The sequence below is a fragment of the Jaculus jaculus genome, chromosome 1 (genome assembly GCF_020740685.1).
Source record: "Jaculus jaculus isolate mJacJac1 chromosome 1, mJacJac1.mat.Y.cur, whole genome shotgun sequence".
NCBI classification, from domain to species: Eukaryota; Metazoa; Chordata; class Mammalia; order Rodentia; family Dipodidae; genus Jaculus; species Jaculus jaculus.
This window is the reverse complement of record NC_059102.1, coordinates 227,937,714-227,962,335: the sequence shown is the minus strand read 5'-3', so window position 1 is coordinate 227,962,335 and position 24,622 is coordinate 227,937,714.

The following is a 24,622-nucleotide window of genomic DNA, read 5'->3' as shown; positions in this document are numbered from 1 at the left end:
CTGGAAACCATGTTTGGGGCTGTTTTCTCTGAGGCTTTGTTACCAAGGGCGTCTTGTTCCAGGTCCCTGCCCCTCACCTGAGATCACCATCCATCTTCATGGAAAGACAGTCATCATTTCCATCCCTAATGGCCAGGTTGGTGTTCTTGGGCCTGGCCATGGTTGGCATGGCAACAAGGCAAGGCCTGGGAGAAGGGATCCATGAACTGTGGCTGTACACATACTCTCTACCACTGTGTGCTCATGTGACACCTTCTGTCATTGTCTTGTCACCTGTGGGTGTTTCTAGGGGACCAGGCCATGTATAGGAAGCTATTCATGTAAATGACAGCATTTAACCCTCCTTGCAGTGACTGAATGCAGCTATCAATGTTAATTCACCCTGATTTTAAAAATAAAAATCTGACAATCAACCTTCACATTTAAGCTCGGTTGAGTTTCCACACATGTCAAGGTTATTCACCGAAGAAAGGAAGATCTCTTCAACAAATAGGTGCTGAGACAATTAGAACTTCCTATGCAAAGGTGAAGTTAGCCTGGCATGGTGGCACACACCTTTAATCCCAGCACTCGGGAGGCAGAGGTAGGAGGATCGCTGTGAGTTCAAGTTCAAGGCCACCCTGAAAATACATAGTGAATTCCAGGTCAGTCTGGGCTAGAGCAAGACCCTACCACAAAAAAACAATAAATAAAAAAGGAAAGGTGAAGTTGGACCCATGCCTCACATCAAACACAAATATTAACTCAAAACGAAAGCCTGATCATAACGGCTAAACTATAAAAATCTTAGGAGAAAACAAAGATATAAATTTACATGACCTTGGACTAGGCAAGACACCAAACTACAGCCAGAAAAGACAAGGAGATCAACTACATGAGAACAGAAGTTTTTGTGCTAAGGACACCATGGAGAAAATAAAAAGATACACAGGAGGAAATTCTTGCCTATCTATACAATAAGGAACATGTTTCTAGAATATATAAAGTTTCTTGACTATATACAATTCAATAATAAAAAGACAACCTGATTAAAATATGAGTGAAAGACCTAAATCTAGGATTTGAAGGAGAGTTAACAAGGCCATGGAGAACAGGGCTGGACTCAGGGAAGCAGGAGTTCATGGTCTTTCTCCTCTTTGCACAAGGCTTACGTAGGTCTTCCACTGCCAAACACCCAGTCCAGCAGCAGCAGCTGAGAGATGGAGCAAATGTTCCAACAGACTCAGTGTGGGATTGGAGCATCTGTACACCACTGCCTCGCACAAGAGCCACTCTGCTTTGGACAGGATAACCAGTCACGTGTGGTCAAGCGTCCCAGGGTCTTGTGGTCATGGAACGTGCCATTCTGTTGCTACCCTGGTTCCAGATGCTCATCATGCAGGGTCAGATCTGGCACTGGTGGCAAGGATGGAGCCCCTGAAGCACCTGAAGCTGTGTCCTGTGACCAGTAAGCTTCTTTGGATGTCGCAGGCATGTGAGACACCTCCACGACCCTGTACAAAGGGCTTCGGTGTCCAAGAGTCCCGCTGTTTGGCACTGACACTAGCTGACAGATAGACGTGTGGGGAAGGCTTTGTCTCTCAGTAGGTTCCGTTCTTCCTCATGGTGGTTCTGGATAGATGACCAGTGGAAATCACTGTTTCCCCCATAACTCCTGTGTGCCCCAGGGCCTTTGTCATCATCTACATTAAAAATGAATGGAGGAAAAAAAAAAAAAAAACAGAATAAGAGCCGGGCGTGGTGGCGCACGCCTTTAATCCCAGCACTCGGGAGGCAGAGGTAGGCGGATTGCCGTGAGTTCAAGGCCACCCTGAGACTCCATAGTGAATTCCAGGTCAGCCTGGGCTAGAGTGAGACCCTACCTCAGGAAAAAAAAAAAAAAACGAATGGAGAAGGGAGCTGGAGAGATAGCTTAGCAGTTAAGCACTCGCCTATGAAGCCTAAGGACCCCAGTTCGAGGCTCCATTCCCCAGTACCCACATAAGCCAGATGCACATGGTGGTGTGTGTATCTGGAGTTCATTTGCAGCGGCTGGAGGCCCTGATGTGCCCATTTTCTCTCTACCTCTATCTCTCTCTGTCTGTCTGTCACTCACAAATAAATAAGTAAAAATAAACAAAAACTTAATGGAGAAGAACATGGCAGAGCAAGCTGCTATGGGAGAAGGGGTGTGTCTGGGCATGAACAATAAGAGGGAAGTCACAAAGACAATGGAGGGGAGAGTGGGAGATAAAGCAAGCCTCTGGTCCTATAAGATCTTAAAGAGAGAGAGACTGTTCAACACATGTTTGTAGCTAGAACCTAAGGCCATAATTCAGGTGGCCTTGGATTTTGTTTTCCTGTCTGACCCTGGTCCCAGCAGCAGAGCCTCTTTAAATGACCACATCCATGTCCTAACACTTTGCATGCCAAGAGCTTGGGGAGAAGATGGGGACGAGGTGCAGTGTGGAGGTCTACCACCTCCATGGTGAAAGAGGCCTACCAGAGCAGCTGGTGGGAAGCCCATTATTTAGCTCCCACCTAGCCCCTTAAACCACTCCAGGAACTGCAGAAGGCCATAGTGGACATGGCCACCCTGTACCCAAGCATCCACCAGACCACTAAGAGGGAGACAAATGAGAAGCTCGGGGAAGGACCTGGATTAGTTACTTTCATTGTTATAATCAAATACCTGACAGGAAGTAACTTGAGAAAGGGAGACATATATTTATTTATTTATTTATTTATTTATTTATTTATTTATATATACTTATTCATTTGCATGGTGGTGGAGAGAGAGAATGGATATGCCAGGGCCTCCAGCCACTGCAAATACACTCCAGATGCATGTGCCATCTTGTGCATCTGGCTTTATGTGGGTACTGGGGAATCAAACCTGTGCCGTCAGGCTTTGTAAGCAAGCACCTTAACTGCTGAGCCATCTCTACAGACCCAAGAAAGGGTTGATTTCAGCTTACAGTTTGAAAGTAGTCCATTATGGTAAGGAAGGCATGGTGGCAGGAGCTGGAGGCAGCTGGTCACTTTCAGCACAGTGAGGAAGCAGAGAGTGACGGATGCTGGTGCTCAGCCAGCTCTCTTCTTTGTATAAAGTCTAGGATCCCAGCTCATGAGTGCTGCTGCCCACACTGAGGGTGGGTCTTCTTCCCTCAGTTAACCCAATTAAGGTAATACTTCCCCAGAGGCTTGTTTCCTAGGTGATTCCAGGTCCTGTCAAGTTGTCAGTCGATATAACCATGACACTGGCCTTCACCCAGCACAGCGTCAAGTGCCAGTCTCAGAGAAAGGGTGCTGGGGGTACCTCCAACCCAGCACTGTCACAACTAGTGGATGGAGGAAAATGGCGAAGCCTAAGGACCCTGGTTCAATTCTCCAGTTCCCACGTAAGCCAGATGCACATGGTGGCACATGCGTCTGGAGTTCGTTTGTAGTGGCTAGAGGCCCTGGAGTGCCCATTCTCACTCTCTGTCTCTAATAAATACATGAAGGAAAAAATACGAGAGATGGCTCAATAGTTAAGGTACTTGCCTACAAAGCCTAAGGACCCCAGTTCAATTCCCCAGTATCCATGTAAAGCCAGATACACAAAGTGGTGCATGCATCTAGAGTTCATTCATTGCAGTGGCTAGAGGCCTGGACATGTCCATTTCTCTCCCTCTCTCTCTCTCTCTGCCTCTCCCTCTCTCTCAAATAAATCAATATTTTTTTAAAAATACACTTCCAGAGGTCTGGTGTTGTATAGCTATTTCCTCCCAGTTGAAACACTCCCATTTGGAGGGTGAATCCTAAGACTCAGGAAGCTCAGGAAGCTCACGGGCTCATTGAGGTTAGGTAAGTAGCAAACAATTGCTGAAAAGAATAGACTCTCCAGTGGAATTGCCTGCAAGTTGGGAAGGAAGATCTAGGCATGCAACCTTTGTGAGTCATCACCTATGCTGGGGTTGACTTTTTGGTGATGCGTCACTTTCCTGCAAGTAACCCCAATAAACCCAACGGTTCACTAAACTAGACTTGGGTGATACAGTTTCTTTGGTCTGTCATCTGTTCTCACAGATGTTCATTTGCATTTCCTCATGAACAGTTGCATACCTGCGTGTTGGTTGCTTAATGGCTTTCCCAATCATCACAGAAGAAATGATCTTAGCCTCCCATGTATCCTGTGACTAGGGGGCTGGTATTGGACACACCAAAAGAGGTCCCAGCTGTGGACAGTTTCCAGAAGAGAAACTCAGTGGCTTTGATGGTTTTTATTGACTGTCAACATGACAGGACCTAGAATCGCCTGTGAGAGCTTTTCTAGATCAGGTTAGCCTCTGGGCCTGCCTGTGAGGCATGATCCTGATGAGGTTAATTGAGGGAAGATGACCCACCAGAACTGTGGGCGGCACCACTCCATGGGCTGGGGTCCTAAAGTGAAGCCGAAGCAGAGGGCCGGCTGAGCGCTGGCGGTCACCACTGCCTGCCTCCTCACCGTGAGCAGCTGCCTCGAGCTCCTGCCGCCACGCCTTCCCCACCAGGATGGGCCGCAACCTGGAACGATGAGCCGAAATAAACCCTTCCTCCATTAGACTGATTTCTGTCAGGTATTTTGTCCCAGCAACGAGCAAATAACTAGTGGAGTGGCTCAGGCAGACATCAGAAGAAGGAGCCCAGACCAGCAGGGCAGCCAATATCCACAGCTGTAGAGGCCCCTGCAAGTCCCGCGCAGGGAAACAGCCCCGCTTGCTCGCCCGGCCCCACCAGAATAAACAGGGCCGAGGAATGTCGGGAAACCCCACGGACGGGAGGGGCGCGCCTGTGGCCTGTTCGTGAGCAGTGCGATGTTATTCCAGCGCCCAAGCCCACCTCAGAGGGCTGTGTATCCACTCAGCAAGTCACAGCCTGATGCAGGATCCTAGCCACAGTTATTTTTTTTTAATAAAGTAAAAAAGAAAGAAAGAAAGAAATCTTCCTCTTACTGCAGATCTCAGAACTGTTTTTCCCTCAAGTCTTCAAGTCTGATGTCTGTACCCTCCATCTCCACCACAGCCGCACCCCCAGACATCCCATATATAGATATGGGCCCCACCCGGATAGCCTGGGAGAGAAAGACCCGCTGCTCTATGAAAACTGGCTCCTTGGCAGAAACACACCTTTCACCAAAGTGTGTAGAAAACAGGGGAGCAGTTTCTTGAGTTCCCAGCTCTCCAAAAACTTGGTCTTGTGAAGCAACTTCTGTGCTTTAGATGTGATTAGTTGTGACTATCATACTGTAAGTCTTTATTTATTTTTAAATTTTTATTTATTTATTTATTTTTGGTTTTTCGAGGTAGGGTCTCACTTTAGCTCAAGCTGACCTGGAATTCACTATGGAGTCTCAGGGTGGCCTCCAACTCACGGCGATCCTCCTACCTCTGCCTCCCGAGTGTTGGGATTAAAGGGGTGCGCCACCATGCTTTTAAAAGTGTAAGAGCTTGCCTTTAATTCCAGCACTCAGGATTGCTTTGAATTCAAAGCCAGCCTGGGACTTCATAGTGAATTCTAGATCAGCCTGGGCTAGACTGAGATCATACCTTGAAAAAGCAAAGCAAAACAAAATAAAAAAGTAAAAGTATGAGGGCTGGGCTGGAATGACAGGTTAGTCAGTAAAGTGGCTCCTTGTAAGCATGAGGACCTCAGCTCAATCCCAGTAGCCACATAAATTTTGAAAGGCCAGGTATAAGGCTGGAGAGATTGCTCAGTGGTTAAGGCACTTGCCTGCAAAGCCAAAGGACCCACGTAAGCCAGGTGCACAAGGTGGCGCATGCATTTGGAATTTGTTTGCAGTAGCTGGAGGCCCTGATGCGCCCATTCTCTCTCTCCTTTTCTCTCTCTCTCTCTCTACCTCCTTCTCTCTCTCAAATAAATAAATAAAAATAAAATATATTTTTTAAAGGCCAGGTATGTTCGTGGTAGCCTGGAGCTGGGAAGGTGGGCACAGGGTGATCCCTGGGGCTTTATGCCCAGCCAGCTTAGCCTGACTAATGAGCTCCCAACCAGTGAGACATTGTTTCAAACAAAGGTGGACTGGATCTGAGGAACAACATCTGAGGGTGTCCCCTGGCTTACACACACACACATATACATATACATATACATATACATATACATATACATATACATATACATATACGTACACACGGCATCCCAGCTTCTGAGCTCCACATCTTGTGACGGGTGGTTTGCATTTTGATCAGGAGGAATCAGAATCCGCATTAGATGGGGTCAAGTTCCAGGAACGTTCTTTTGTAATCAAGGGAGGAACCCTAAGTGCTTGTCTGTTTTGTAAAGAATGATCACAAAACAACCAAAAAAAAAAAAACAACTGATGCCTGCTTCTTGACTTGGAAGGTGCTGGTGTGGCATATGTACAAAATAAATGTCAATGCAGTTTTTTTTCAGTATTTATTTATTTGAGAGAGAGAGAGAGAGGCAGATGCAGGGTTGGTGGGGTGGGGGGAATGGATGCACCAGGGCCTCCAGCCACTGTAAATGAACTCCAGACCCATGTACCACCTTGTGCATCTGGCTTACATGGGTACTGGGAAATCGAACCTGGGTCCTTAGGCTTTTGCAGACAAATGTCTTAACTGCTAAACCATTTCTCTAGCCCAACATATGCAGTCTTAATGCAGGGGTCTCTTCAGTGTCCTGTATGCCTTTGATGTTCCAACAACCGTGTCTTAAGCATTGTGTCCCCTCGCAGTCAGATCTCTCTCTCCCTCTGGCACTACAAAGTGAAGCTGGCCAGAAGCCAGCTGTGCAGCCAGTTCTGTTTGTCACCCATTGAGGATGCACACCCTCCGAGCATCCAGCCTCCCCAGCGTGTGCTCGTTTAAAGTACTTGCTGAGCGGATGAATAAGTCAGGGTGAATGGCCGTGTGGACATTCCAGGTGAATCCTGACTCCATGTTCCGGGGAGATGATGTTCCCAGCCAGCCCGTCAGGTACAGGTGTGCCTTTCAGTGTGATGTCCAGCATCAGGTCCTGAGGGGCCCCTGAGTATTCATGAGGCATCTTCTTGAAGGGATCTGTCCTGGGATTCAGCTATCTGGTTACTGCACTTGGGGAGTGGAAGCTGGGCTCTGTGTGACTTCCACCTTGAGGCACTGGTTCAAAGACATTAGCAAGTGGCAGAATGCATTCTAGCACTTTCTCCTGGACCCACAGGAGGCTCCAAGCACCTGCGGGACCACAAGAATCCAGACCCTTTGCCTCAGTCACCTGTTTCTCCACTACTTCAACTCAAGAGACCAATAGTTCTGTGGTAGGAAGTTCAGTGCCCACCATGGAGGCCCAGCACTGCGGCGTGGCCATTGCTCACTTCTGATGAAAGGTCGTTCCTCAGAATTGACAACTTTGCTTCTCCAAAAACCTGTGGTGTCCTCAGTGCAGGTAGGTAGGGAGAGGGGGCAGGAGGCTGGTCTTCTGACTGTTTATGTCCCATACCTCAGGGCATGGCAGGGCACTGTGTGTGAAGACTCAGCCTGGGGATGTGTGTGGAAGGTGAGGTCGTCAGGAAACAGACTCCACAGGGCTTCTCTCGGCTCCTGGCATGGCAGATGAGAAGTGAATTCTAGAAAAATTACTCTGACAGGTGACAGAGAAGGTAGTTGGCTTTTCCAATGTCACAGAGGCTGTAAAATACCAAGTAAACCAAGAACCTGAGTCCCTCAGAAATTTAAAACATGGAACTATTGCAGGGTCCAGCCATTCACTTCTGGGCTTAGATCTAAAAGAACTGAAAAACAGGGGCCTGGAGAGAGAGCTCAATTGGTAAAGTGCTGGCCTTGCAAGCAAGATCCAACTTCAATCCCTAGAACACATGTTAAAAAGCCAAGTGCGAGGCTGGAGAGATGGCTTAGCAGTTAAGGCACTTGCCTGCAAAGCCAAAGGACCCAGGTTCCATTCCCCAGGACCCACACAAGCCAGATGCACAAGGTGGTATGTGCGTCCAGAGTTCATTTTCAGTGGCTAGAGGCCCTGGCACACCCATTCTCTTTATATCTGCTTCTCTCTGCTCTCAAATAAACAAATAAAATATCTTTAGACATCCAAGTGGAGTGACACACGCCTGCAATCCACTGGAAAAGTGGAGATGAGGAACTTTGAGGCTTACTGTCCAGCCTGTCTAGCCTAATCAGTGAAGTGCAGACCAATGAGAGATGCTGTCCCCCTCAAAAAAGGTGGACACAGCGCCTGAGGAATGAACCCATGGTTGCCCTCTGGTCTCCACACACAGATGAACATGCACGTGCTTGCAGACACATTTGCATTCACACACATATGCACTAAAGAGAACTAGAAGTCAACTGCTGGAATAGACTTTGCGCAGCTCTGCTATGCACAGTGCGAGAGACTGTTGACAGGTGAGTGGATAAAGCGTAGTCCAGCCACACAAGGGCTGGAAGCTTGACACGTGTGTCCCAACACACAAGGACCTGAGGACATCGTGTGAAGTGAAATAAGCCAGTCACAAGAGACAGATCCTGTGTGATCCCCACTTCTGTGAGGTCCCTGGAGTTTTCAGGTCTAGAGGCAGTAGGGAGAAAGGAGATTGCCAGGGGCTGGGTGGGTGCAGGGGTGGGGTGGTGGTGAGTGTGAACAGGGGCGAGTGTCAGTCTGAGAAGATGGATGAATTCTAAAGAGTGGGCGGCTGGTGATACTGTGACTGTGTGAATGCCACTGAGCTTGGCACTCAAACCTGGCTAGGGTGATAAGCTCCATGTTGGGCACACTTTGTCACAATAAAGACAAGCCAGGAGTCCAGACAGAATCAAGCAGTTCGCCTATGCTTCAATCTGCCCAGCTGCTTCTGGGGATTTGATACTCACAGCAGGCAAATCAAGCCCATATCATTGGCACTGCCTGTACGCGAACTGCTCTCGGCAGCGGCAGGGATGTCACCTCTGGTCACAGGCCTCCTGCAGCACCGTTGTGTGGGGCTGTGCAGGCGCCTGGACACCACCCTGAACTATGAGAACCCACTTTGGGGAGAAGGCCCTAGTGACCCACATCTTACCATCCCCAGCTGACAGCCTTATGAAACAGAACAGCCCAGAGTGGGGTCTACCCTCTCCTCAGATGCCCCAGTCGCCCTTTCAGGATGCTGACCCACAAACCGAGAGGAGCGCTGAACAATTTTCACAGCTCATTATGAAATGTATCAAGTCCCCCAAATCTCCACATGCCTCTTTTAAAGGGTGTGGATCTAGAAAGAACCCCAAACTGCCTCAACCATTAGAGTTTACAGAAGCTTTGGAGTTTCAGGAGAGACCCATAAACCCAGCTTTGCTTTACGACCTGAGAGCAAGCCTGGAGTCTCAGGGCTCCTGTGACCACCCAGGTAGCCAAACACAAGAACCCAGCGTGAGGCAGCAGGTCCCAGCCCTGCAAGATGCCTGTGGCTCTCCACCCAAAGTCACGATACCTCCATGGGGACATTATTACCATGCTGGGGAAACATCGACATCTGGCAGAAGGAAGAAACAGTAAGGCTACCTTGGAGCCATTGCCTGAATGAGACAGCCTGCCAAGCTCCAGTCAGTACCTGGCCAGACATGCCAGGCTGGAAGGTGAAGAGGCAGCAGCTAAACTTGATGGGGTAGAAATGAAGGGGCCTCTGAGTTCCCACACCCCATGATGCCTCCAGAACGCACCTTGCTAGCCCTGTTCTGCATGCAGAAGAGACACAAAAGCACATTTAAAAGTTTTTTGTTGGCAGGGAGGGCTGCAGAGATGGCTTAGCAGTTAAGGCACTTACCTGCAAAGCCTAAGGACCCAGGTTCGATTCCCCAGGACCCACATAAACCAGATGCACAAGATGGTGCATGCATCTGGAGTTTGTTTGAGGTGGCTGGAGGCCCTGGTGCACCCATTCTCTCTATATATCTGCCTGTTTCTCTCTCTCTTGCTCTCTCTCTCAGGTAAATAAATAAAAATATTTAAAAACAAAACAATTTTGGGCTGGGGAGATGGCTGCAGGTAAGGTGTGTTCCTCATGCAACAGCCTGAGGACCTGAGTTTGGATCCCTGTCACCCACATCAAAGCCCAGAATGGCTGCTGCAAGACTGTAATCCCAGTGCTGGGGAGGCAGAGGCAGGAGGATCGCTGGGGCTCACTGGCTAGCTAGTCGGCCTGAATCGGTGAGCACCAGGTTTAATGAGAGATGCAATCTTAAACAATAAGGTGGAGCCGGGCATGGTGGTGCATGCCTTTAATCCCAGCACTCGGGAAGCAGAGGTAGGAGGATCGCCGTGAGTTCGAGGCCACCCTGAGACTACATAGTGAATTCCAGGTCAGCCTGGGTTAGAGTGAATCCTACCTTGAGAGAAAAGAAAAAAAAGGTGGAGTTGGAAAGAAGAAGGGATTCAGTGGAGGGGGATTTAGGAGAGGGAAGGAAGAGGGTGGTTGAGGGGGACTATGATCATGGTATGTTGTCTGCATTATGGAAGTTGCCACAAGTTTTAAAAATAATGTGGAGTGGATTTGAGAAAGACACACAATATCAACTCTGGCTTGCACACCCACACGCATAATGCGGGGGGGGGGTGGCGGTAAATAGGCCCCTTCAAGGGGTTCCCAAGTTCACCAGCTCTGAGCTATTCTGTAAATCTCCTTCATATAGCATAGAACCTGGTGACATGCCTCTGACAGAGCCAAATGTCAGGTAGCAAGCTTTAGAGGTGAGAGCAGAGCAAAGCCAACAGAAGACTTTTCCTCTTTACCTTGAGATGTACGGATGAGCTTTGAAGGATATGTGAGTTCATTGGACACAAAGGTACTTATAGACCAATTTTGCACCCCAGAATTATAGACATCTTGGGGAACTCTTCAGAAGTGAAACCACCTCACAAATTGGTTGTCTTGGTACTGCTGCCTTGAGTACAAGACACATACATTTCTTAAACTTTTTTATTTATTTATTTATTTTTTTTTTAGAAAGAGAATTGGCGCACCAGGGCCTCAGCCACTGCAATCTAACTCCAGACGTTTGCGCCATCTAGTGGGCATATTCAACCTTTGCTTGCTTCACCTTTGTGGGTCTGGCTTATGTGAGATCTGGAGAGTTGAACATAGGGCTGGAGAGATGGCTGGGCTGTTAAGGCACTTGCCTGCGAAGCCTAAGGACCCAATATCCATTTATTAATAAGCCCCACCTGTCCCACCCGAATGGCAGTCCCAGAGTGGGGGGAGGGGCACAAAGCCCAATGCTGAAAAGAAAGGCCAAGTTGGTGGCTGGCCATCTGTGCTTGAAGACCATGGCACAGGGCAGCTGGGTGGGGAGAGGTGGGAGGGTGACAAGCTACATTCGCCAGGGGACAGATGCGCCAAGGAACAGATCACGGGATGCTGGACAGCTTGGGTATTTTCTGTGAAAATGAGCTATGCAACTCCCCATGGTACAGCCGGGGCCAGGGAGCTAATCTCTAGCTGCAAAGGGCAGGCACACTCAGGGAGGTCCTGGAGCTGGGTAGGGCTCTTTCCAGGAACAGCAAAAAAGGAGCAGACTGGCTGGAGGCTCCTTTGGTGACAAGGAGCAGTGAGGCCCAGACGTGGCTGTCAGCAGGCCTTGAGTGACCCTGGGGGCCTTTGCTGGGATGAGCTCAGCTTCTATCTCTGAAAAAAAATGACAGAGGAATCATGTCCAGTCCCTCTTGGCCTCAAAGGGGAATAAACTGTCTCACTTGATAGTTGAGCAAGCATGAAGGAATCTTGACAGGGCTTGACCTCATTGGAGGGACCTCAGAGCCTGGCAGCAAGGGTCCTACCCATCAGGGACAGAATCCCAGGGACTTGCCACACAGCAGGCAGTGTTTGAGCCATGGGGGCCCAACAAAGATTTAAAGGGCATCCAGTGTATTTCACAGTAATACACCCACACACATACATACTGCAAGGCCCCACAGAGAAGGAGAACAAAACTCAATGCTGGAAGGACACACAGGGGTCCCCTGTTCCCTGCCTGACTTGAGCTAGAGTCCCTAGGAGGCCTGAATTGGCCTTGAGTACTGTGCCCTCCAGCTGAGCCCTGCAAGAATGGCCCTTCCAGAAAATACTTAGAAGCAGAGGCCAGTAAGTTTAAAAGGAGCTATAAAGGGAAGAGAAAGGAAGGGAAGAGGGTACTTAATAGGTTGGTATTGTATATGTGTAAGTAGAATGATTGAGATGGGGAGGTAATATGATGGAGAATGGAATTTCAAAGGGGAAAGTGCGGGGGGGGGGAGGATATTACCATGGGATATTTTTTATAATCATGGAAAATGTTAACAAAAATTGTGAAAAGATAAAAAAAAAAAAAAAGAATGGCCCTTCCAAAGCTTGCAATAGCTGGGGATGGGCAAGGGGACAGTTGGCTCAGAACATCAGTGCTGGGAGGTCAAGGCATACCAGGAGACATTGCAGGTGTCACAGGGCACACAGGTGCCACAGTGGGCCATCTGAATCACTCTGATAGCTGGGTTTTGCCCATAGAACACAGCCCCTTTCTGTCAGCCAGGTGACCCTCTTCAAGACCAGAAAGAGGGTATGGACAAAGGTTCTAAGGGAAACTGAGAGCTGGAACTCCAGAGAATACTAGAGAAAACCCTAGAGGCCACATGCAGAGAAAGCCCTGTTACTGCCCCTGCATTGTAGGGCCAACTCAGAGAGGTAACCACTCGGTAAGAGAGGAAGGTTATCACAGCACTATGGATACCATGGGGATTAAGGTTCATGTGAGATCAGGAAGGGAACAATGACTGCTACTGCCCTGGAACCCCATTGGCTATTCCTCAATACATGTCATCTCTAGACAGACTATTCATTCTGTGACTTGTCCAGGGGGCCAGCTGTATAAGGCTATGCAAGAGCAGAGGGAACCCTGCAACAGGAGGGATTGTTTATCAGCTCAGGATCAGAGATCTGCACTGGTCACCCTAGAACTTGGGAGCTCCTCTCAAGGACCCTAGCCAGAGGGTCCAGTATCCCCATGGGCATATGCACAGGGTTCCAAGGGACTTGGCCTCCTCTGGCCCCAGAACTGAGGCAGCCAGCATGCTTCTTACATTTGGTCTTCTCCCAAACCCTCCACAGACCTGGAACCAGGGCTCCTGCAGCCTAAATTGACTGCTGACCTGCTGGTGAAGGCCTAGGAGTTGCTTCTGTCACATGCACTTCCATAGCAGTCATAACAGATGACCCTGATCGTAGTGGTTTTAGACAACACAAAATCCTTCTCCGTCAGTTCTGAGGGCCAGAGTCCCAACAGGTCGTTTGAAATCAAGGTTTACCGGGGCTGGTGGCAACTAGAGCTCTGTCTGGTTTTGTCCGGATCCTAAGAACATCTGTACAAGTGGGTCTACTGACCTTTGACCTACAAAACTGGTCCTGCAGCATCCTATCTTTGACTTTCAGCTTTGGCCACTCCTTTCATCAATCCCTGCCTACTCCTATGAGTACCCTCATATTCACAGACAGCCAAGGACCTATCTTGAGACAGTGTCTACAGCTTTCATCCACCTGCCACTTGCCAGGTGAGGACACATGTCCACAGCTTTGAGGCCCCATGGGAAGGGTTTCTCTGAGCACTGAGTGTCCCTGGGATGCAGCTCACACCTGAAGTTTGGCAGCAACCACCACCATAGTGTCTGGCCACCATGAGCCCCTGACCATTGTCTGTCCCTGTAGCCCATGGACACCCCATTGAGTCCCTGCTTCTCAGCCTCCTGCAAGGAGCCCCAAGACCCCTCTCTAGGTCTTCTGTCATGCAAATCTATCACCAACTGGAGCTACCTCTGGTCCTGCCTAGTGTGTGTGTAGGGATGAGTATGATCTTCAATGCAAAGAAAAGCACAGAGTATTCCAAGGACAGAGATGGTCTGGAGAGAAAAGCTGTGCTCCTGCTTCTAGCTAAAGCTGCTAGATTCTTTCTGTGGGGTGCAGAACCCCTAAGCAAGCTGGAGGTGATGGCACAGCCTTCCCCCCAAGTCTGGGGTCACTCTGTTACATGCAGGAGGGAGCAAAGGCCAGATCTGCAGAAAGAACAGACCCCAGCCTCTCTGGCACACACCAACTTGTGTGTGTGCGCACACACTCTCTCACACATTCCTTGCATTTCACACACCTCCCTGACTATGTGTTGGGTCATGGTTGACCTCCGCATGTGACCCACGAGGAGCAGGGAGACAGTAGTCCACAGCCAGGCTCAGGGTGAGTGGGAGTCTCACGGATGGCACTGCTGCTGCTGTTCTCAAGCCGAGGCCACAGAAGCCCATCTCCTAGCTCGGGAGCTTGCAAGGCTGGCAGACATCCTCAAGGTCAGAGCTCCCAGTGCTAGTCTGAATGCCTCATTAGAACACTCAGTACCCAGTGTCCCATGTCCACTTACTGTCCTTGAAGCCTCTGGGCCACATGGGTGCCAGCCCCCACTGCTTCGGTGACCCCAGAATGTTTAGGCAGTGTGGTTTTCGGGCCTGTGAAACCATGCAGCACCCGAGTCCACAGCGAGGAATTGACAAGGCTCAAGGGAGCATTCTAGGGCAGAGACGCTGGCATAGCTGGCCACCCACTGACTTCAGTGAGCCTGCAGGGACCCAGGGCTGAGAACTCATCAGAAGCCACTGTGGCTCTGCTTGAGACATTTGGGAGAGGAGAGCCACAACCTGTGTCCCAGGTGGTTCCACTATGACAAAGGCACCTGAAGACTGCCAGTCCCCAGGGACTGCACCAAGCTTGTGCCTCACAGGAGTTGCATGGGAGCTGTGCTGTGGGCCTTTCAGTGTGTCTCTTGGGCAGGGTGAACAGAGCTGATCCTATGAGAAGTCAGACAGCAGGCGGAGTAATGAGGCCTCAAGGCTGTGGTGAATGTGCGTTGATTGAACGTTCGTGTTTGAAACTTTCCAAAATAATTGTTTTTAAATCTTGGTCGGTTTGACTACAAAGTCACGCTGTTCCCTGCCACATGATTCATCCCCCCCTCCCTCCCTCCTTCCCCAGGACGTAAGGTCACTTAAGGCTTCAAATTCCTCCCTGTCTTTACAAAGACAGTATTGGCCTTTACTGCAGCTGAGGTTCCAGGTCGGAACCCAAATACAAGGGAGGCGTCTGCTGAGGGTTCAAAGGGACCGATTCATTTTGTTCCTAGAGGTTGAAAAATAAGGACAGGGCTCTGCTGTCTTATAATTTAAGAATTTACAGCCACACAGACCATGGCAGACAACTCAGAACACACGTCTTCATGACTCCCGGAGACTGAAGGCCAAAGTTGGCCTGAAACCTTTAAACGCAGCATACCTCTCGTCCATCACCGCTTCTGTCCTTGAAGGACAGAGACAGAGATGTCCCCCAACAGGAAAACCACTGAATGTGATGAGTGAACCATGGGGGTGCTAGAGGGGCAGGATATGTGCCCCTCCCACAGTGGAGGCAGCTGACATCAGTCACATGTGGCCCTTTGTCTCCCTATTGCCTTCAGATAGGACTTCAGAGCTCTGTGCCAACACCAGGCAAATATCTTATTGGTCTTATATTTTGACTCCTCATGGTGTCTTAAGACCAACACTGTGTATACTTACTGAAGTGGTGAGTTAATCAACATACTCATCAGCAGCTGGCAGCATCAGGTGTCTCTCCAGGAGATGGGAACCCATCCTGGACCACCCCAGAGAGTGCTGGGTAGAGAGTGCCATTCTGGCTATATTGTGGGGATACCACACTCAAGACAGGGATGGGGTTTCTGGGTCACAGCTGGGAAGGGATCCAGGTATCCAGTCTTCCCTCCAAGAAAATGGCCAAGCTAGATGCACAATCAGGTCTGTGCCCCAAATCAGTTGGGACTTTCAACTTTCAATTCCAAGTCCCTTCTCCTGTTGACCCACATGTTTGGCTGGCATCCATGCAGGGACCTTGGAACTCCTACATTCCACATCAGAAACCAAGTTTAAAATGTAAGCCTGAACCAGTGAAGATACTCAACAATGGACATTGCAAGCCTTATATTTAGCCAGCCAGGCCAAATGAGCCAATGGGTGTAATAGTGGCACGTCTGTCATGGTGGAAACCAACTGCCCTCTAATTGGACTGGAGGCCCACTCCATGGGAGGGAATATATCCCTGATACTGAAAACTTAAAACAGGGGTAGTCATGAGCCCTAGGGGCGTAACATCTGCTGATGTCTGAATAAATGTTTATATTATGCTTATCAAACTGCCCAGTAAGGACTTCTCTTTTTGTTCATACCCATATATTAATGCTACTCTCACTTTTGGTAGAGAATCTTCTCTTTCCAGATGGCAGTGACCTTGGGACGACTCAGAAGGTATCATGGTACTGGAAAGAAGTGACAGGAGTGCTCAGTACTGCAATATCTCTATCACACCTTCCAAGGCTCAGGGTCTAATGCAGAAGAAGTGGTGGAAAGAATGTAAGAGCCAAAGGAAGGGTAGGACACCTTAAAACATGCTCCCTCCAGACACAAAATGCCCTGGATATCCATGACCTCACAGTGCCTGACACTACCTACACAAGACCATCATAAGAGGAGGAAAAGACCATGACATCAAAATGAAAGAGAGTGTTGAAGTCTGGTTCACATTGCTGTTAGAAATCACCCAACCAAGAGCAGCTTCTGGGAAAAAGAGATTTATTTTGGCTTACAGGCTTGAGGGGAAGCTCCACGATGACAGGGGAAAACGATGGCATGAGCAGAGGGTGGACATCATCCCCTACCCAACATAAGGTGGACCACAGCAACAGGAGGGTGTGCCAAACACTGGCATGGGGAAACTGGCTATAAAGCCCATATGCCCGCCCCCAACAAGACACTCCCTCCAGGAGGCATTAATTCCCAAATATCCACCAGCTGGGGAGCTAGCATTCACAACACCTAAGTTTATGGGGGACACCTGAATCAAACTACCACATTCTGCCCCTGGCCCCCATAAACTGATAATCATACCTGATGTAAAATGCAATGTATTCATTTCATTTTAGAAGTCCCATAGTTTTTATCAATCCCAAAGATGTTCGTACATTCCAATAGTCCAAGATCTTTTAACTGAGCCATAATACCAAAACAAATAACCTCAAAAAAAAAAAACATAATGGGACAAAATAAATATTCACACTGCAAAAGATGGCATTGGGCATAGCAAAGAAACAGTCAACCAATACCAGATTTAAAACAACCAGGGAAAATATCAAACTCTGTAGCTTCAAGTCCAACAACTCTAGCCAATGACAAATCTCCAAGTCCGATAATTCTAACCAGCAACAAGTCTCTGGCATTCTAATTCCGCCCCTCCAGCTAGGCTACTCACAGTCCTGGGAAACTTCATCGGGGCCGGCAGCTCCTTGGCAGCCATCTCATGGTCCTGGCATCTCCACTGGGTCTCCACTGCAAGCCACAGTTCATCCTCATGGCCCCATGGGGTCTCTATGCAGGCAACCAGCAAACCCGCTTCACACTGCCCATGGCCATTTCCAAAACACAAGACTGTGTTGCAAACTCAATGACCCTCTTTCCAGCATTTCTTATACTCCATGATACCAGGTAGGGTGCCAATTTTTTAATCCAGGGGGGGAATAAAGCAGACTTTGAAGAACAGGACACTTCATGAGCACTCAGGCCCCTTCAAAAGAGTCTACATTCTTCTTGTTGCCCCAGCGCAGGTCAGCTAGCCCAGTCTCAAAGGTTGTAATCTCTCAGTTACAGCTGAATGGGCAACAGTTCACCACAAGATTTGTCTTTCTGTGCCATATCCCTTTGCTCACACCAGTTCATTTCTACGGGAAGCAACTATGCACAACTTCTCAGGACATGGGTACAAGAGCAAGCTTCTCACACACACTGCTAGCCCAGTCCAAGCAAAGCTCTTTCTCACCCTCATAAGCCAAACCTCCCAGTCCATAGTTCTTACTGCCTTCAGGTCTTGCAGCTCAGACCAGAACAGTCCATCAAGCTGTACTTACAGCACTGCAAGGCATCTCTTAGGCCAAGTTTTCAACTCCTTCCACATTCCTCTTGAAAATCAGCTCTAAAAGGTCGAAGCCACATAGTCAGGTGTCTAGCAGCAATCCCACTCCTCAGTACCACTGTATTGTTTCAGTCCGGTTTGCATTGCTGTTAGAAATCACCCAACCAAGAGCAGCTTCTGGGAAAAAGAGATTTATTTTGGCTTACAGGCTCGAGGGGAAGCTCCACGATGGCAGGGGAAAACGATGACATGAGCAGAGGGTGGACATCATCCCCTATCCAACATAAGGTGGACCACAGCAACAGGAGGGTGTGCCAAACACTGGCATGGGGAAACTGGCTATAAAGCCCATAAGCCTGTCCCCAACAATACGTTGCCTCCAGGAGGCATTAATTCCCAAATCTCCATCAGCTGGGGAGCTAGCATTCACAACACCTAAGTTTATGGGGGACACCTGACTCAAACCACCACTGAGAGACTGAGATGGGGAGGGGATATGATGGAGAATAGAGTTTCAAAGGGGAAAGTGGGAGAAGGGAGGGAATTACCATGGAATATTTTTTATAATCATGGAAGTTGTTAGTAAAAATTAGAAAAAAATTGAAAACCTGAGGGCTGGAGAGATGGCTCAGCAGTTAAGGCACTTGCCTACAAAACCTAACCACCTGGCTTCAATTCCCTAGTACCCACATAAGCCCGATGCACAAAGTGGCACATGCATCTGTAGTTTGTTTGCAATAACAGGAGACCCTGGTGTGCCCATTCTCTCTCTCTCTCTATCTATCTATATATATTCTCCCTCCCTCCCTCTCTCTCTCTCTCTCTCTATATATATATATATATATAGAGAGAGAGAGAGAGAGAGGGAGGGAGGGAGAATATATATAGATAGATAGACCATATATATATATATATATATATATATATATATATATATACCCCTCAAATAAAAATAAATATTTTTTAAAAATGAAAATCTGGGCTGAGGAGATGGCTCAGCAGGTAAAGCACTTGTTGCACAAGCTGAATTCAGGTTTCCAGAACCCCCGGAAATCAGGGCACATAGCACTACCATCTGCAATCCTGGTGCACCTACAGCAGTAAGGGAGGCAGAGATCGGAAGATCTGGACGCTCATGAGCCAGCTAGCCTGGTGCATGCAGCAGCAAGCAAAAGAGACCCTGTCTCAAATAAAGTGGAACGCAAGAACGGACACCCAAGGTTGTCTTCTGAGCTCCACCAGCATGCTGTGGCACACGTGGCCCCTGCCCCTGCTGCTCAGACCCAGGGTCTGGACCAGGCTTCATAGCTGCTGAGTACAACTCTCCCAGGTCCTTTTCCCTTGGGTGTGATCGCTTCCACTCTGCTTCTGACCCTTAGGTAATTCTTCAGCCTCCAGCACATGGTTGGCTCTCTGAGCACTTGTGATGGAGGCAAGAGGATGGGAGGAGGCTCTCAGTGGCCTCAGGAAGAGAGAGGCAGGGATCCCCCGCTGAAATTACAGAAGGAGGAATATCAGTATTCCTATAGCAACAACTGATGGGCTCTCATTCTTCCACATGCCCACCCCTCAGTAGTGGCTTAGTGGGGCCGGGCATGATCCAGCTCATCATTAGCTTCTGATGCTTTCAGGTGGGAACTGTTAAATCCTCATTTTACATGTGGGGTATGGAGCAATTATAAACTTTGCTCACAGGTCTTCAACTAGTGAGGTCCCAAGGGGACACAGTGTCGGCATGACATGCCTCTGAGCCTGCATCTGAGCTCCGAGCTGGTTGGCCTGCCTGTGGCTGGCCTCTACAGACACCAACGCAGCCACTGTTCACTGAGCTCAGCTGATGCCGTCTCATGCTGCTTCCTTCCACCCTAAGTACAGCCTGTAGCAAGGTGACGTGGAGTCTGCGCCACCCTTTTGGAGGTGGGGAAACTGCGGCTGCTCTACTGGCTGCCAACTCTACCCTGGCGTTCTCCTGACGGGTCACCTAGCTGGAGTTCCTGGCCTGTGAGCATGGAGGTTGATAACGTGGAATGTTCCAGCCATGAGCTGTACCACAAAGCTCCTACCTGCACGTCAAGGAGGGACTGGGGATATGTCACAGTGTCGTCCATACCAGGCACCAGTGTGAAAGACACCCAGCAGGCCAGAGGGCTGTCTGCTCAGCCTCTTCCTCCCTTCCCAGTCTCACAGCTCAGCGGACAGGCATGTCCGCAGGTTCCCTTTGCAGATCTCTTCCATGTTTATGTGGTACAATAAACAGAGCTTCCTGATTAAAGGCAGCCCGGGCTGGAGACAATTTCCAGAATTGTTTTCTCAGCTGAGATCATGCACGCATTTGAGGGCGTAGCTCTGGCTGTGTGGCACCATGGTCAAGTTTGGTGTTTGAGCACCAGAATGTTCCGTGAAGAGCAAGACTTCACACATCTCCAGACCAGCATGTCATGGCTTAAAGGATCCCAGAGGCCAGGTGGTAAGAGGCAGGGCTGTACCCACAGTGGCAGCTGCATCCAATCACCCATCTCAGAAACAGGTGGAGGCTTGGCCTGGGGAAACTCACCCAGAGCTTTCTGGAGAGGTGCTGGGTCCCATTTTCTACTTAATGAAGCTGTTTTATAGACAAATACATGGGAACACATTTCTGTTGGCAATAACAGCCTGCATCATGAACACAGCGCCTGGCACAACCCACGTGTGCAAAGCAGCATATGGAGGGATTTCAGGGACGAAGAGAAGGGAGGTGCGACCCCGCAGTTCCAAACTGCCACCCACAGCTGACCACTGTCGATGGTCAGTCACGTTCGGGTACGTCTTACTCCCCGGGCCTCTTGGTGAGGCCTTCTGTTATCCCAAGCATTTCTGTGGGTGTATCCCGGGATCTGGCCTTGGAAAGTGGCAGGAACAGTTTGTGGTCGCCTTGTTCACAGTTGCTCAGGTCCAAGGGGCTGTGGCAGAGGGGCCTGTCCTTTCTGGCTGAGACCCAGCTCTGTGTTGAGCTGCTGAGTCTCCTAGCCTCAGATTCTTCCTCTAAACCAGGAGTGTAACAATGTATGTATGTGGTTGGGTTTTTTTTTTAAGTATTTAATTTAATTGATTTGTTTATTTATTAGAGAGTGTGTGGGAGAGAGAATGGGTGTGTCAGGCCTCCAGCCATTGCAAACAAACTCCAGACACATGCACCACCATGTGCATTTGGCTTACGTGAGTAATGGGGAATCGAACCTGGGTCCTTAGGCTTTGCCTCCAAATGTTTTAACCACTAAGCCATCTCTCCAGCCCACAATGTGTGCTTTAGAGATGAGCCATAGGCTCTCAGCCCCTGCACCACAGCTGGCCTATAATATGCACTTACTAGACAGGAGCAGCTCCTTGGGTTCCTAAGGCCAGTGCTCAGTGTCTAAGCTCTACCCTGACCCGTGTGCACTTAGTATAACATTCCCCTTGGACTTTGAAAAGCACTCCCTACGGTTTTCACCTTCCATTCTCAGGCTAGCCCGCAGAAGAGGGATGGTACTGCAGGATTCTCAGCAGGGACTTGAAATGCTGCACCCAGCTCAGGGGGACCAGGACTGTAGCAAACTGTCCCTGCTCTGCACCACAGGAGCCCCCTCCTGAAGGCCTGCCTCAGGCTGTATCTGTGGGGCAGTACATGGACTGTGTGCCCCTTAGACACGGTTGATATTGTTTCTCCTGCACATTGTCCGTGTACACCTTGGGCTGCTATGAATCACTTTCCTATTATATAGAAGAGAAGAGATCTGGTCCGAACAGGGCATCAGACACCTTCTACAGGTGCAGCTCAGCCTGAATAGGTAGGCTGTCTGAGTTTCCTGGTACTGTCGAAACAAATGACCACAGAATCACACCACCACATGAACGGACTCTCTACAGTCTGTGGTCAGATGTCCCATAGGGGTCTCACTGGACTGACATCAAAGTTCTCCTACCAAGAATCTGATTCCTTGCATTATCCAGGTACTACAGGCTTCCTTATTCCTTGACTCTCTTCCCCTCATCACTACAGTCTAAGCTATCCTTAAACTCTGACTCCCACCTCCCACCTCCCTCTTGGAAGGACCCTGGAAAACCCACCATCCCATCTCTCCTGTGAAGCCTCTTTGTCACATGAGGGAGCATCCACACGCTCCAGGAATGGGATTGGCCACTTTCAGGGGCTGTGCTCTCTGTGGCATTTCACTTTTCATGGCACAAATATTATCTCCTAGTCTGACACTCTTTTTTTGTTTTGCTTTGTTTTTTTGAGGTAGTGTCTCACTGTAGTCCAGGATGACCTGGAGATCCCTTAAGTAATCTCAGAGTGGCCTTGAACTCACGGTGATCCTCCTACCTCTGCCTCCCAAGTGTTTTTTCTTTTAATTAAGCTGGTGTCTTTTGCTGCACAGAGGATTAAGCCGAGAATGGACATGTCTAGCTTGTCCTTATGGGTCTCAGTTGGGAAGAGAAAGGCTTTTCTTACATCCCAACTATGAAACCGTGCTTTGGGGGAGGAAAGGGGCCTTTTCCAGGTAGTCTCACTCTAGCTCAGTATGACCTGGAATTCACTATGTAGTCTCAGGGTGGTCTCGAACTCTTGGCGATCCTCCTACCTCTGCCTCCTGAGCACTGGGATTAAAGATGTGCACTGCCACTCCTAGATCCAACTATGAAAATGTGCTTTTCTTCTAATGCCTGGGTACCCTGTCCTGCTGGTTAGCAGTTTGACCTGTGCAGAACTTACTTCATACATGAGACAGAAAGGGTTTTGCCAAAGTGATTTCTCATCCTAACGATACATCTGAGTGACCCTCTCTCCTCTATTTATTTCTTAAATTAATTTCTCATGCAGGGACCAACTGCTAGACTGTTCTCAGGTGTTAAGCAGCTCCCAGTTTCCTGTCTGACACTCACGAATCAACAGAGTTTCGGAGGATACAACAGTGACTTGAAAGGCATACCTTCTCTCTTTTTCACTGCCTTTGCTTTTGCTTTATGACTTTGATTTTAGACAGGGTCTCGTGTAGCCCAGGCTGGTCTTGAACTCGCTATGTAATCAGCGATGACTTTGAACTTCCCAGCTTCTTGGCTTCTGCCTCATGAGTTCTGAGATTATAGGTATGTGTTACCTCTCCTGATTTATTCAGTGCTGGGGGTGGAACCCAAGGCTCCTTCGTGCATGCTAGGCAAATACTCTACCAGCTGAGCTATATCCCCAGCCTCTTTCCAGTATCTGAGAATACGGCCTCTCGCACATCCTGTCCAGCGCTCACAGTTATGAGCACCATTCCATCCTGTCCTCTGCTTTCTAATTAATTCCATCTTCTTTCCACATCATGGTTTCCACATCTCCATCGAGCGGAAAGGCCTCGGCCCTTTGTCCCAGCTGGCTCCTGGTCTCATGAGTTCTGTCAGAGCTCCAGTTTAACTCATCCAGTGAAATGTTTTTTTTTAATTGCAGCATCACATATTTCATTTTAAAGTCCTGCCAATTCAATTCCAAATCCATTTATCTTAGTCTTCTCTTTCACGAGGACTGCCTTTCATAATTAATAATTTAAATAAACGCACTTATTCCCTATTGTTCACAGTGAGTTGATGCCGTGTTTGTTGTGCTTGGTAATTATTCCTGGTGACAGTCCCGTCCTCAGTGTGGCTTTCATTGTATGCTCGAATCCTTTAGGCATTGCTTCTGGGAGATCCCTGGAGCCCTGGACTAAGACAGTGTAATTTTCATTTCTAGATCCCTGGGCTCTGGTCTGGGTGTGTGTGACACTCTTAGCTTAGCAATTCTGTGCAGACAATTTAATGCAGCCCAGACCCAGCACAGTAAAGGCTTATGTTCTGGGTTTTTTTTTTTTTTTTTTTTTTTCCAGAACAAACTCCTTGTCTATCTACAAAGCTCTGACAGACAGCAAATGTGTCATTTCTGCAGTTCAGGAGGCAAAGGACTTCTCACCCACATGCACGTGTGCCCAGGTCAGAGCTCCACACGGGGCTCAGTGCCCTACTCCCCCCTGTGGGACCCAGAGCGCTCTTCACTTGAAAAGGGTGCAGGTGAAGAGAGGGACACCAGCATCAAGACAAGAGTCACACAAGCTCATGGTACGAAGGGAGTCACAACAACCCTGGCTAGTGAGTGAGGACTCTGAGCGTAGAAAGTTTGCTGAGAGTCCAAAGAATGTTCTAGGCTGGCACCTACACCCTAACCCCTTTGTACCTCTCATTGTGAGGTTCTGCCTTGATCACTGAATGAGAAGGGCACTCCTTGTGCGGGAGCTGTGTGGGTACTGGAAACGTGCCCTGTCATAAGCCTTACCCCTCTCCTCTCTGGGCTCCACTATTCCCTTAGCACTGCTCTTTGCTTGAGCAAAACAGCTCCCTGGAGCTCTCCAGCCCATCTTCCCTTCCCACTAGCCATGGCCTCTCAAATGACTCTGCAAACCCTTGAATGGCAAAGGCCATGAATGTGCCTCTTATCACAGGCCACTGAGTGCCTCCACTCTCTGAGCCCTCCTCCACTGGAAAGAACTTCTCGTTACACACCAACAGAGGACGCCCTTTGGTCCTTTCCTTGTCATAGCAAGCCACCTCATGGCTTGTGGCATGACCACCTACAGAGTGACATGTACACATGCATGCACAGCTACAGACATGCAGTTT